Raw genomic sequence first — 14,923 nt, forward strand, 5'->3', positions numbered from 1 at the left:
TCCTGTGCCAGCCTCACAATCGTTGTTATGTTTGAGCCCATTGTTGCAGCCACTGTATCAATCCTCATTGTTGAGGGTCTTCCTTTTTTTGCTGAACCACTACTTTACCAAGCATGATGTCCTTCTGCAGGGGCGGGTCCCTCCTGATAACATGTCCAAAGTACATGAGACGAAGTCTCGCCATCCTCACTTCCAAGGAGCATTCTGGCTGTACTTCTTCCGAGACAGATTTGTTTGTTCTTCTGGCAGTCCATGGTATATTCAATATTCTCCACCAACAGCATAATTCAAATGCATCAATTCTTCCGTCTTCCTTATTCATTGACTCTTAACCATAGGTATAGTTATAGAAACAGATATCTGATACAGAAGTGGCTGATAGGATGGACTGTTGGAGGATGGAGGATGCTTCCTGGTCGAGGTGAGCTCTGAGTTGGGTTCTTAAGGATGAAGAGTGGGTGATGGACTGCAGGTGGAGAAATCTGAAACAGCAGATGTGTTCTGGAACTCAAGCAGTTTCGTGTTTCTGAGAGTATATATAGGCGGGGTAAGGACTGGATGGGAAGTGAGATTGGAGAGAGAGCCAAGAGACAGATCATGAAGGGCCTTGAATGCCGCGCCAAGCAGTTTAGACTTAGTCCTATGGCTTACAAAAGATTTACATAAAGAAAAATAGCCAAATCTGTAGGCAAAATATTGAAGCTGGGTATATGCGTGTCTTATTCTCTGAACTGTTCCAGATTTTTAATTTTTTTTCAAGTTAAAAAAAGAAAAATACTCAAGGAACCACAAATGTTTATTAAAACAATATACATTATGAGAAACTTTAACTTATTGCTGGCTTGGTTTCTTGATCAGTAAATAACACACCTCCTTTATATCTCTTCATATTCTTTAGAAAAAATAAAATGAAATGTAGTGGGAAAACATTTATAATAAACCTGATTGTCCTCCATGCATTGGGAAAGAGTCCGTTCCAAGGGACTCACTATAGACCTTCATTTTAGATTCTGCCGCAAGATTCAATTCTAAGGTTTCTTCTAGGGTCAAATTTCAGTTCGGCATGTACTGTATAATCCATGTATTTCCTGCCCATATGCTCCAAGGTCTCCACCTTTCTTGGGGCATGCTTTCTTTTAACATACAAATAAAGTCGTATGAGGCCAATGATATATTGTGGAAAAACCACACCTTCCCCAAGATTTCCAAAGCTTCCCAGGGGCCCTCACATTATCAGGGTCACCTTCTGTGTTGGATTTCAGCTCCCACTGAATTCTTTTCTCTTTCATAAATCATACCTGTTTATTTGAGACCTTTTACCCCCTCTAAACAAAAGAGCTGGTTTCTTCTTAAGGAGAATCTTGCCTTCCTTCTGAGTCAACCAGGGTAAACTGCAAACAGCTTTTAAAGGAACAATGATTTTCTTCCTATTACAATAACACTCTACATTATTACATGTATTATAATTTCACAATGCATTACAGTTTTCAAAACACTTTCACAAAAGAGCCGGTATTATTCTCATTTTAGGGGAGAGTGGAGGAGGGAACTAACATTTGTAGACTGTCTTTTATGAGGCAGGCATTGTGCTGCCTGCTTTACTTGTATTATTAGCTCATTAGCATGAAAAATCTAATTAAGCACATTTTCCCAATCATTCTGCACAGCAATTTTGCAAGGTAGGTATTTGTGTTAGTTATCTACTGCTATTTAAAAAATTACCTGAAAACTTACTAGTTTGAAACGATAAATATTCAGTATCTCATAATTTCTGTAGGTCAGGAACCTGGGTGTGGTTTAGTGGGGTTCCTCTGCTGCTCAGTTGCAGTCCTGCTGTGGGCTTGGGCTGTAGTCTCATCTGAAGACTCGACTTGGGGAGGCTCTGTGTCCAAGCACACTCCTGTGGCTGTTGGCAGGCCTCAGTTCCTAACCGGCTGTTGGCTGAAGGTCTCCCTTAGTTTCTTGCCATGTGGGCCTCTCTATAAGGCAGCTCACAATGTGGCACCTAACTTTTGCCAGAGTGAACACGCAAGAAAGAGAGAGAGCACCCAAGATGGAAGACAGTTTCTTGGCAACCTAACCTCAAAAGTGGTATCCTTTTTTTTTTCTTTTTTTGTGCCATATTCTATTTGTTAGAAGCAAATCACTAGGTCACCTCCCCCCACCGCATACACCATCAAGGGGAGGGTATTACACAAGGGCATGAATACCAGGGGGCAGGATCACTGGGGGCCATCTTGGAGACTGCCTACCATTGAACAATAATCCCCATTTTACAGATATGGAAGAAGAGAAATTAACAAGATTGAACTACTTGATCAAGGTCTTAAAACTAGCAAATGGAAAAGCCAGAAGTAAATTGATTCTAATGTTCTGTGTAGAAAATACGTTATCTATTGGCTCCTCTCAATTCTTTATTTTTTAGTAAAATGAGCTAAGCCTTATGGCAAAACCATATGGGCAATTTATTAAAAACAACAAAACAGAGAGCTTGTCTAGTAACTTCCTTGGGTCCAGGACAGATTCAGCTGTATTTTTTTTACTCCAGTCATTCACAAGTGCTGGTCTGCATCAAGAAAACTGTTTTGGTTAGTCTGCAGCAAACTAAGAAAAATAAGAGTGATGTAGAAGTTTTTTAAATAAATCTAAATATATTCAATTAAAAGAGTTTTTCTTCACCTTTGTTTTTATTGTTTTCATTTTAGGGTGTTAAAATGATATTTCTTCTATAATATTTTGCAATAATAGAATGGTAGTTTATTTCTTAAGTTATTGGTTGTATTTGACAAAATGAAAAATGTGCAACACTCTGATTCTAGATTTTCTCTGAACTTTTTTGGGTCTTTGAAATTTAGTATTTAGAAGCCTCTGCTTCACACCATAGATATATGATCCTATAAAGTGGCCCTGGTAATCAGAATGATGACCCTGAGTCTTAAGTAAGTCCTCAAATGTTAAAGTAAGTTGTAAAGTATATTTAGAACATTTAATAAGGCATGAAAGTAGGATTTTATTTATAAGGAATAAAATAAGAGTGTTTTTCGAAATATTTTTTTAAATAAACTTATAAATTTTAGAATTGTTTAGAAGTACATAATGCAAAGATAGTACAGTGGATCCTTGTATACCCATCACCCAATTTCCCCTATAAATAAATATTTTAGCTTATAAAACAATATTCCAACTATGAATAACTGAGAATAAACAAAAATATGTAAACAATAAAATTAAGATCACCTGCAATAAAAATACTCAGGAAAATCCCCATTAATATTTTTGTCTATTTCATGCCTACCTACCTAAATATACCAACAATAGGGGATTGGTTATATAAGTGCTAATATAATAATACAATAGGCACTATGAAATCATTCCAATTATGTCTACAAAGAATTTTTTGTGGAATTGAAAATATTTATAATAGAATGTTAAGGGGGAAAGTAGAACGCAAAGTTGTTTCACAATATAGTCTCCACTCTGTTAAAGGTATACATATGCATACATAAGTATATACATATTTATGTATATATGAATGAAAATATACAAAAATATTAATGGGAATTTTCCTGGGTGTTTTTGTTACAGGTGACCTTAATTTTATTCTCTATATTTTTTTAAATAAAGAATAAAATTAAGGTCACCTGTAACAAAAACACCCAGGAAAATCCCCATTAATATTTTTGTTTATTTCACTGGGGTTTTTCTAGGATGTTTTTCTTACAGGTGAATGATTGCATAGTTCCCATTGTATTATTATATTAGCACTTATTTAACCAATCCTCTACTGACCTACCAACAGTAGGCAATTGTGTAAATAAGTACTAATATAATAATACAATAGGAAATGCAACCAAGATGCATTGATAATTACTGGTGATCACAGTGTATAACTTGGAAACAAAGAAGAAGGATCAGTGTTTGGAAATTATGGCCTTGGTGATAGAAACAATGGGGGAGATCGCATGACAGAATTTTCCAAGACCAACGACTTATTCATTGGAAATTCCTTTTTTCAACAATATATATGGCAACTGACATGGACTTCACCAGATGGAATACACAGGAATCAAATCAACTACATTTTGTGGAAAGCGATGATGAAGAAGCTCAATATCTTCAGTCAGAACAAGGCCAGAGGCTAACTGTGGAACAGATCATTGATTGCTCATATGCAAGTTCAAGTTGAACCTGAAAAAAATTAAAACAAGTCCACAAGAGCCAAAGTACAACCTTCACCTGAATTTAGAGACCATCTCAAGAATAGATTTGATGCATTGAACACTAATGAATGAAACCATACGAGTTGTGGAAGGACATCATACATGAAGAAAGCAAAAGGTAATTAAAAAAGAAAAGAAAACAAAGAGCAAAATGAATGTCAGAAGAGACTCTGAAACTTGCTCTTGAACATAGAATAGCTAAAGAGAATGGAAAAAATGATGAAGTAAAAGAGCTGAAAATTTTAAAGGGCAGCTGGAGAGGACAAAGGAAAGTATTATAATGAAATGTGCAAAGATCTGGAGTTAGAAAAACAGAAGGGAAGAACATTCTTGGTATTTCATAGTGCCTGAAAGAACAGAAGAAAAAAATTCAAGCCTCGAGTTGCAATAGCAAAGGATTCTATGGGCAAAAAATTGAAAGACGCAGGAAGCATCAAAATAAAATGGAAGAAATACACAGAGACACTGTACCAAAATGAATTGGTTGAAGTTCAGCCTTTTCAGAAGTAGCATATGATTGAGAACCAATGGTACAGAAGGAAGAAGTCCAAGAGACACTGAAGGCATTGGCAAAAAACAAAGCTCCAGGAACTGACAGAATACCAACTGAGATGTTTCAACAAACAGGTGAAACACTGGAAGCACTCATTCGTCTATGCCAAGAAATTTGGGAGACAGCTACCTGGCCAACTGACTGCAAGACATCCATATACCTGCCTTTTCCAAAGAAAGGTGATCCAACAGAATGAGGAAATTATTGAATAATATAATTAATATTACATGCAAGTAAAATTATGATGAAGATACACCAATAAAGAGAACTACAAAAAGGAAATCAGGAAAGCAATATCATTTATAATAGCTCCTTAAAAAAATAAAATACTTAGGAATAAATCTAATCAGGGATGTACAAGACATATACAAAGAAAACTACAAAACATTACTGCAAGAAACCAAAAGAGACCTGCATAAGTGGAAAAACATACCTTGCTCATGGATAGGTAGACTCAATACTATGGAAATGTCAATTCTACCCAAAGCAATCTACAAATACAATGCAATCCTGATCCAAATACAGACAGCATTCTTAAACGAGATGGAAAAACTAATCATTAACTTTATATGGAAAGGAGAGGCCCCAGATAAATAAAGCACTATTGAAGAAGAAGAATAAAGTAGGAGGCCTCGCACTGCCTGGCCTCAGAATCTACTATACAGCTACGGTAGTCAAAACAGCCTGGTACTGGCACAATGACAGACACACTGACCAATGGAATAGAATCAAGAACCCAGATGCAAATCCATCCACCTACGACCACCGGATCTTTGACAAAGGCCCAAAGTCCATCAAATGGGGAAGAGACAGTCTTTTTAACAAATAGTGCTGGCAAAACTGGATGTCCATCTGCAAAAAAATGAAACAGGACCCATACCTCACACCATACACAAAAACTAATTCAAAATGGATCAAAGACCTAAATATAAAAGCAAAAGCTTCAACGATCATAGGAGAAAAAACAGGGTCAACGCTAGAGGCCCTAATACACAGCATAAATAGTATACAAACCACAACTAACAATACACAAACACCAGAAGATAAGCTAGATAACTGGGATCCTCTAAAAATTAAACACTTACGCTGATCAGAAGACTTCACTAAAAGAGTGAAAAGAGAAACTACAGACTGGAAAAAAATTTTTAGCTATGACAAATCTGACAAAGATCTAATCTCTAAAATTTACAGGAAAATCCAACACCTTTACAACAAAAAAGACAAATAATCCAATTACAAAAATGGACAAAGGAAATGAACAGACACTTCACCAAAGAAGACATTCAGGCAGCTAACAGACACATGAAAAAATGCTCGCGATCACTAGACGTTAGAGAAATGCAAATGAAAACTACAAAAAGATACCATCTCACCCCAGCATTACTGGCATGAATCAAAAAAACAGAAAATAACAATGTTGGAGAGGCTGTGGGGAGATTGGAACTCTTATGCCCTGCTGGTGGGAATGGAAAATGGTACAACCATTTTGGAAAACGTTATGGTACTTTCTTAAAAAGCTAGAAATAGAAATACCATATGATCCAGCAATCCCACAATCCCACTCTTAGGAATATATCCTAGAGAAATAAGAGCCATCACAGGAATAGACATATGCACACCCATGTTCAGTGCAGCATTGTTCACAATAGCAAAAAGATAGAAACAACCTAAGTGCCCATCAACAGATGAATGGATAAACAAACTATGGTACACACACACAATGGAATATCACCCAACGATAAAGAACAATGATGAATCTGAGAACCATCTCACAAAATGGATGAAGCTGGAGAGCATTATGCTGAATGAAATAAGTCAATCACAAAGAACAAATACTGTCTGAGACCACTATGATAAAAACTCATGAAAAGGTTTACACACAGAAAGAAACAGTCTTTGATGGTTAAGAGGGAGGGGAGGGGTAGGAAGGGAAAAACACTAACTAGACAATAGATAAGTGGTGACTTTGGTGAAGGGTAAGACAGTACACAATACTGGGGAAGCCAGCACAGCTTGACCAAGGCAAGGTCATGGAAGCTTCATAGACACATCCATACTCCCTGAGGGACCGAATTACTGGGCCGAGGGCTGGGGACCATGATCTCTGGGGACATCTAGCTCTACTGACATAACAGTTTATAAGAAAATGTTCTACATCTTGCTTTTTTTTTTTTTTTTAATTGTACTTTAGATGAAGGTTAGAATGTAGAACGTATTCTTTATAAACTATGTTATGCCTGTTGATCTAGATCTCCGTCCTACTTTGGTGAGTAGCGTCTGGGGTTTTAAAAGCTTGTGAGCGGCCATCTGAGATACTCCACTGGTCCCACCCCATCTGGAGCAAGGGAGAATGAAGAAAATCAAAGACTCAAGGGAAAGATTAGTCCAAAGGACTAGTGGACAACAATGACCACAGCCTCCACCAGACTGAATCCAGCACAACTAGATGGTGCCTGGCGACAACCACAAACTGCTCTGACAGGGATGACAATAGACGGTCTCAGACGGAGCTGGAGAAAAATGTAGAACAAAATACTAACTCACAAAAAAACAACAACAACAAAAAACCCAGACTTACTTGTCTGACAGAGACTGGAGAAACCCCAAGAGAATGGCCCCCGGACACCCTTTTAACTCAGTACTGAAGTCACTTCTAAGGTTCACCCTTAGGTCAAAGATTAGACAGGCTCATAAAACAATAATACACATATCTCAACCACGAATATGAAACTATATGAGCACACCAGGCCAGGTGAAAGGACAAGAAGGCGGGGTGGGGGTGGGGGTAGGGGTGGGGCAGGAAAGCTAGACGATAGGAATGGGGAACCCAGGGGTGAGAAGGGGAGAGTGTTGACATGTCATGTGGTTGGTAACCAATGTCATAAAACAATACGTGTATTAATTGTTTAGTGAGAAACCAATTTGCTCTGTAAACCTTAATCTAAAGCACAATTTTAAAAAATTATGCTGAAGATAATTCAAAAATGGTTGCAGCAGTACATTGACAGGGAATGCTAGAAGTTCAAGCCGAGTTCGGAAGAGGACTTGGAACCAGGGATATCATTGCTAATGTCAGATGGATTTTGGCTGAAGCAGAGAATACCAGGAGGATGTTTACCTGTGTTTTATTGTCTATGCAAAGGCATTTGACTGTATGGGTTATAACAAATTATGGATAACATTGTGAAGAATGGGAATTCTACAACACTTAATTGTGCTCATGCAGAATCTGTATATAGACCAAGAGGCAGTTGTTCGAACAGAGCAAGATGATTCTGGATGGTTTAAAATCAGGAATGGTGTGTGTCAGGGTTGTATTCTTTCACCATACTTATTCAATCTGTATGCTTAGCAAATAATCCAAGAAGCTGGACTATATGAAGAAGAACATGGCATCAGGATTGGAGGAAGAGTCATTAACAATCTATGATATGCAGGTGACACAACCTTGCTTACTGAAAGTGAGGAGGACTTGAAGCACTTACTGATGAATAATCAAAAACTATAGCCTTTAGTATGGATTGCGCCTCAATATAAAGAAAACAAAAATCTTCACAACTGGACCAGTAAGCAACATTATGATTAATGGAGAAAATATTGAAGTTGTTAAGGATTTCATTTTACTTGGATCCACAATCAACGCCCATGGAAGCAGCAGTCAGGAAATCAAATGATGCATTGCATCGGGCAAATCTGCTGCAAAAGACCTCTTTAAAGTGTTAGAAAGCAAAGATGTCACCTTGAGGACAAAGGTGAGCCTCATCCAATCCACAGTATTTTCAATTGCCTCAGAGGCATGCTAAAGCTGGACAGTGAATAAGGAAGACCAAAGAAGAATTGATGCCTTTGAATTATAGTGTTGGCGAAGAGTATTGAATATAGCATGAACTGCAGAAGAACGAACAAATCTGTCTTGGAAGACGTACAGCCAGAATGCTCCTTAGAATCAAGGATGGCGAGACTTTGTCTCACATACTTTGGACATGTTATCAGGAGGGAACAGTCCCTGGAGAAAGACATCATGCTTGGTAAAGTAGTGGGTTAGAAAAAAAGAGAAAGACCCTCGATGAAATAGATTAACACAGCGGCTGCAACAATGGGCTCCAACATAGCCATGATTGTGAGGATGGCCCAGGATCAGGCAGTATTTCGTTCTATCGTACATAGGGTCACCATGAGTCAAAACTGATTCGACAGCACCTAACAATAACAGCTACTGTTGGACATTTACATTATTTCTGGTTTTACCCTATTATAAACATTATAATGTATAATTTTTACATGAATGTTTATGGAAGCTTCATTCATAATAGGTGAAAATTGAAAACAGCTCAAATGTCTATCTGTGGAAGAACAAACAAGTTGTTATATACTCATACAATGGGATACTCCTTAGCCATATAATTAAGGAAACGACTGATACACAAAACAACAGAAGAATCTCAAAAACATTATGTTGTGTGAAAGACCAGTTCCCATCATGTTGATTCCGACCTATGATGACCCCATGTTTGCAGAGTAGAACTGTACACCACAGGGTTTTCAAGGCTGTGACCTTTTGGAAGCAGATCTCCAGGCCTTTCTTTCATGGCTTATCTGGGTGGGTTTGAACAATCAACCTTACGGTTAGGAGTCATTTATACCACGCCAGGATTCCTGAGAATTGTCCCTTCATTAAACTCACTTTGGTTAATCCTTTTTGAGTATGTCCTGTGTTTTCTACTGGATCACTGTCTGATATGGGAACCAGTATTTCCAAAAGTGCAATTGGTAGGGCATAAATACTGTCAAAGGTAGACAACTTTTACATTAAAAGAAACCATTAGCCAAATAAGTTTAGGTAAAGACAGGGTCTAACAAAATTAAGAATGTTTCTTTACTGTAGGATCTCTCAAAGGTTTTAACACAGGTAATATGTACTGTGAATATGCCTTAAACTTTCTTGGCCATTTTTTCCCATGAAGCATCTATTGCAACCAATTTTCCAAGGAACACATATTGAGAAACACTCCCATGGAGCCATTTTAGAAATACAATATTTTGGACCTACATTGGAAAAGGACCCAAAAGGTAGAGATTCTCTAATAGTTCTCATAGTATTTTTATTTTTTAAACTAACTGAGCTAATAGAGCCATTTTTATAAACACATACCATCCCTTTTATCCATGGGAATTAAAGAATAAGTCCTATACACATAAGTAAAATGTTTAAATAGCTGAAGCTTATCCCTATAAGCAGTTAACATCAGTTTAAACCATTTCAGATGCAAAGCATTTTTAAATGCGTGATGACTTAATGGTGTATGAATGATGACTACTTAAAACATTTCTCTGTGTGATGTGAGTGTCAGTAGCTTCATGACGCCAAACTGCTGGTTTTGTGTTCTTATTCATGTGTCACAGATTTTTTCCTATTATTTCACTTTTGTGTCAGATTGTCAGCCATTATTGTTTACAATTGTCCATGTGTCAAATTCTAGCATCCCTCTTTGCTTCTAATCTTCCCTAAGATGGGGAGCCAGATATCCAGGCTTGTTAGAATTGAGTACACAATGATACCGGATGCCAGTTGTGATACATGGTGATCCCATGTGTGTCAGAGTAGAACTGTGCTCCGTACAATTTTCAATAACTGACTTTTCGGAAGTAGATATCTAGGCATTTCTTTTGAGGCACCTCTGGGTGGACTCAAAACTTCAGGAGAATGGATTAATCTTTTGCACCACCCAGTGACTACTATAAAACAAGAAAACCAAAATACCAAACCAGTTGCCATCGAGTCAATTCCAACTCATGGGACCTTGTGCATTTCAGAGTAGAACTACATTACGGAGGGTTTCCGCTTTTGGTTAGTAGCCGAGCGCTTAACCGTTGGTGCCACTCAGGGACTCCTTAGACGATAACGTTGTTGTTGTTACTTGCCGTCGAGTCAATTCTAACTCTTGGCAAGCCTATGTGTGCAAAATAGAACTGCTCCATAGGGTTTTCAAGGCTGTGCCCTTTGGGAAGCAGATCGCCAGGCTTGTCTTCCAAGGTGCCTCTTGGTGGGTTCGGACTGCCAACCTTTTGGCTAGTAGTCAAGCACTTAACTGCATGTGCCACCCAGGAACCTATACCATGATTTAAAAAAAAAAAAAAAGTTGCCATCAAGTCGATTCCAATTCATAGCAACCCTATAGGACAGAGTGAAGTGCCCCACAGGATTTCCAAGGAGCAGCTGGGGGAGTCAAACTGCTGACCTTTTGGTTAGTAGGCGGAGCTCTTAACCACTGTGCCACTGGGGCTCCAATGATAGCAGATGCTTATTCCTTATGGTATAGTTTGATAAGCTTACCAGATAAGTGGCCTCCAGACCACAGACATAATACAGCAAACTCAGTCCAAATTTAAGCTAAACCAGAAGTAAGTTCAATCTGTTTGTTATAAATACCTATAGTAAATTTTAAAGGTAAAAATAATAAACTTCATTAAACAGAATATATTTTGTGGAACTTAATCCTTTGGTCTAAAATTTCATATCCACAAGATCCTGTTTAAAATACAGACAACTCTGTTATTTGGTGAAGCTAAGTATATTCTTGACATCCATTTTGTGAGTTTCAAGTCAGACAAATTAATTCTGAAGGGAAAAATAAATGTTCACTTTCTGTTTTTTCTTTTTTTTTCGACTGACTCTTCAATCCAGGATTGAAATGATCTTCGTGGGATGACAGCTCAGAGAACTCAAACATATGAAGGAGGGAGAATAGAAAAATCACAAGAGAAACCCACAAGGAGCTCTGAAAAGGCGCCTGCCTGGGGCAACACACACTTACGTAATCTTCCATTATGCATGAAGTTACTGAGGATCTTTCCAATGGCTCATGGGAGACCTATTTACATGGATTTTGTTACAGGCGCTGACCACATTTTGAGTCAGACAGAGTGGTGTCTGATGTTAAATAAATAAATAAAATTGCCCTCATGGAAAAGCATCTCTACCAGTCAGTCAGGAGCAGTCACTAGTGTGGCTCATGACCTTGAAGCTGTGTTTGGACTTGATGGAGGGTGGTCATCAGTCCAGCTTAGGAGCTGACCTGGGACGTTGATTTCTAGAGAGGTGTCATTTTTTAGTTAACACTGGAAATTTGCATCAAAGCACAAATACACACACACACATTTTTGTTTTGTTTTGCTTTTGTCTACCATATTTGGCAAGAATTTTGAAAGAGCTTCAGTTTGTTGAAGGAGATTGCTGTCTTAAAAGTTGATGTTCACCTTCTGAGTGAAAGGAACCTAATTTAGACTAAACCTAATGAAAACTGAGTTAAGACTGGCAAGTCCCTGGGTGTTGCAAATGGTTAAGCGCTCAGCAACTAACCGAAAGGTTGGCACTTTGAACTCACCCAGAGGAGCCTCAGAAGAAAGGCCTGGTGATCTACTTCTGAAAAATCAGCCATCATAAATAATTCAGAAAGTTGCCTGAAAACAAGAAAGTGCTGAGGAAGTTAACATGTCTCTTGCTCATCCCACCTACCCCACTCTGGCCTAATTGACAAAAAAAATCAGAGTTTTCATTAGAATATTCCTTTAATTTCTTTCCTTAAACAAAAAAGAAAGGGAGAATGACTTGGGAAAGGGAAACACAGAAAAAGGAGAAGACATGAAGAAACATTCTTGGTCTTTGCAAGCTGGGATGCAATCCTGCCTTAGATGTCCCCATGCGAGAGATTTGATCTTTGTAAAATGAGGAAATGTTTTTTTTTTTTTAACATTTTATTGTGATTTGAGTGAAAGTTTACAGAATAAATTAGTTTCCCAATCAACAATTTATACACAGCTTGTTTCATGACATTGGTTGCAAACCCCTGAATGTGTCAGGACCCTTTCACCTTCCTCCCTGGGTTCCCCGTGTCCATTCACCCAGCTTTCCTGCCCTTACCTTCCTTCTGAACTTACTTTTGGGCAAATGCTGCCCTTTAGGTCTCTTATAGTTGATTGTTCTGAGGTGTACATTCCTCACTGGTGTTATTGTTCATTTCATAGGCCTGTCTATTGAATGCTACAATGTGATCTCTGGGAATGATTTCAATTCCAAATTTGAAGGGTGTCTAAGGGCCATCGTCTCGAGGGTTCCACCAGTCTCTTCTGTCAGACCAGTAAGTCTGGTCTTATTTATAAGTTTGAATTTTGTTCTACATTTCTCTCCCACTCTGTCCAGGATCTACTATTGTGGTCCTGGTCAGAGCAGTCGGTAGTGATAACCAAGCACCGTCTAGTTCTTCTGGTCTCAGGCTAGTGGAGGTCCATTAGTCCTTTGAACTAATTGTTTCCTTGAGTCTTTAGTTTTCTTCACTCTTCTTTGCTCTGGATGGGAAGAGACAAATTGTTGTATCTTAGATGGCTGCTTGAAAGCTTTTAAGACCCCAGTCACTACTCACCAAAGTAGGATGTAAAACATTGCTTATATGGATTATGATATGCCAATGGACCTAGATGTCCCTGAGACTATGGTCCCTAGCCCTCAAGCCCAGTATCTCAGTGCCAGGATATGTATGGTTATAGCTAAGAAGTTTTCATGACTGTGTCCTCTCTGTGCACTATTACATATATGGGTATATTTGTAGCATGTACACATATATATGTATATGAGTGTACTTCCATATACCCTCCCACCCGTGTTCAGCTGACATATCTACCTATGTATCCACTCATACATTATTGTTTGTTATTACTATTATTGCAGGATTGTATACGCATTAGTATTTATCATTGTTGCCTTTACTCTTGTGTACCTTTCAGTGTCTTCATTTACCTTGATTATATTGTGCTGACTTCCCCCATATTGTGTATTATCTCTCCCTTCATCAAAGTTAGTATGTGTCTACTATCAAGTTAGTGGTTCTCCCTCCCCTCCCCCGTCACTGGTAACCATCAAAGAATGTTTCTGTCAGTGTAAAAACCTTTTCTTGACTTTTTACAATAGTGGTCTCATACCATATTTGTCCTTTTGTGATTGACGTATTTCACTCAGCATAATGTCCTCCAGGTTCATGTGAGATGTTTCTTGGATTCATCGTTATTCTTTAATGTTATGTGATATTCCACTGGGTGTATGTACCACAGTTTGTTTATCCATTCATCCGTTGGTGGGCACTTAGGCTGTTTCCATCTTTTTGCTATTGTATAATAATGCTGCAATGAACATGGGTATGCATGGGTGTGCATATGTCTCTTATTTCTCTAGAATATACACCTATGAGTGGGATTGCTGACTCATATAGTATTTCTATTTCTAGTCTTTTGAGGAAGCACCGTATCATTTTCCATAGTGATTGTACCATTTTACATTCCCACCAGCAGTGTATGAGAGCTCCAGTCTCTCCAAAGCCTCTCCAGCATTTGTTGTTTTCTGGTTTTTTGATCAGTGCCATTATTACTGGCGTGAGACGGTACCTCATTGTAGTTTTGATTTGTCTGTCTCTAATGGCTAATGCTCCCAAGCATCTCTTCATGTATTTGTTGGCTGCCTGGATGTCTTCTTTGGCGAAGTATCTGTTCATGTCCTTTGCCCGTTTTTTAATTGTTTGTCTTTCTGTTTTTGAGTTTTTAGAGTATTCTATAAATGTTAGAGATTGGACCCTTGTCAGATATGTCATAGCCAATATTTTTTTCCCAGTCTGTGGGTTCTCTTTTTACTCTTTTGGAACAGTCTTTTGCTGAGCATGAGTATTTGATTTTCAGGATGTCCCAATCATCTAGTTTATCTTCTGCTGTTTGGGTTTTTTTCAGTTATGTTTGATAAAGTCTATTTATGCCATAAATTAGGGATCCTACATTTGCCCTATTTCTTGTTGTATGAGCTTTATGGTTTGGGGTTTCACATTTAGGTCTTTTAGTTTTTGTGTATGCTATAAGGTATGGGTCCTGTTTTAAAATGAGGAAATCTTCATGCTTCACTTTTATTGTTTTGTTTTGATTTGCATGCAGTCTGGCTCCATGATGTTTGATGTCTGACTGAAAAGTTTCTAACCAGAAACTAGCTGGCACAGCATAATTAGACAAAGGGAGAAGTAAGGAAACAAGAGCTTAGAGCCTTTCCCTTTGAGGTGGGAGGATACACTCACACAACTGCTCACAGGCTGGCTCGTCTTTTGCCCAAAATTTAGTC

The sequence above is a fragment of the Trichechus manatus genome, unplaced genomic scaffold (genome assembly GCF_000243295.1).
Source record: "Trichechus manatus latirostris isolate Lorelei unplaced genomic scaffold, TriManLat1.0 scaffold00101, whole genome shotgun sequence".
Taxonomy (NCBI): Eukaryota; Metazoa; Chordata; class Mammalia; order Sirenia; family Trichechidae; genus Trichechus; species Trichechus manatus.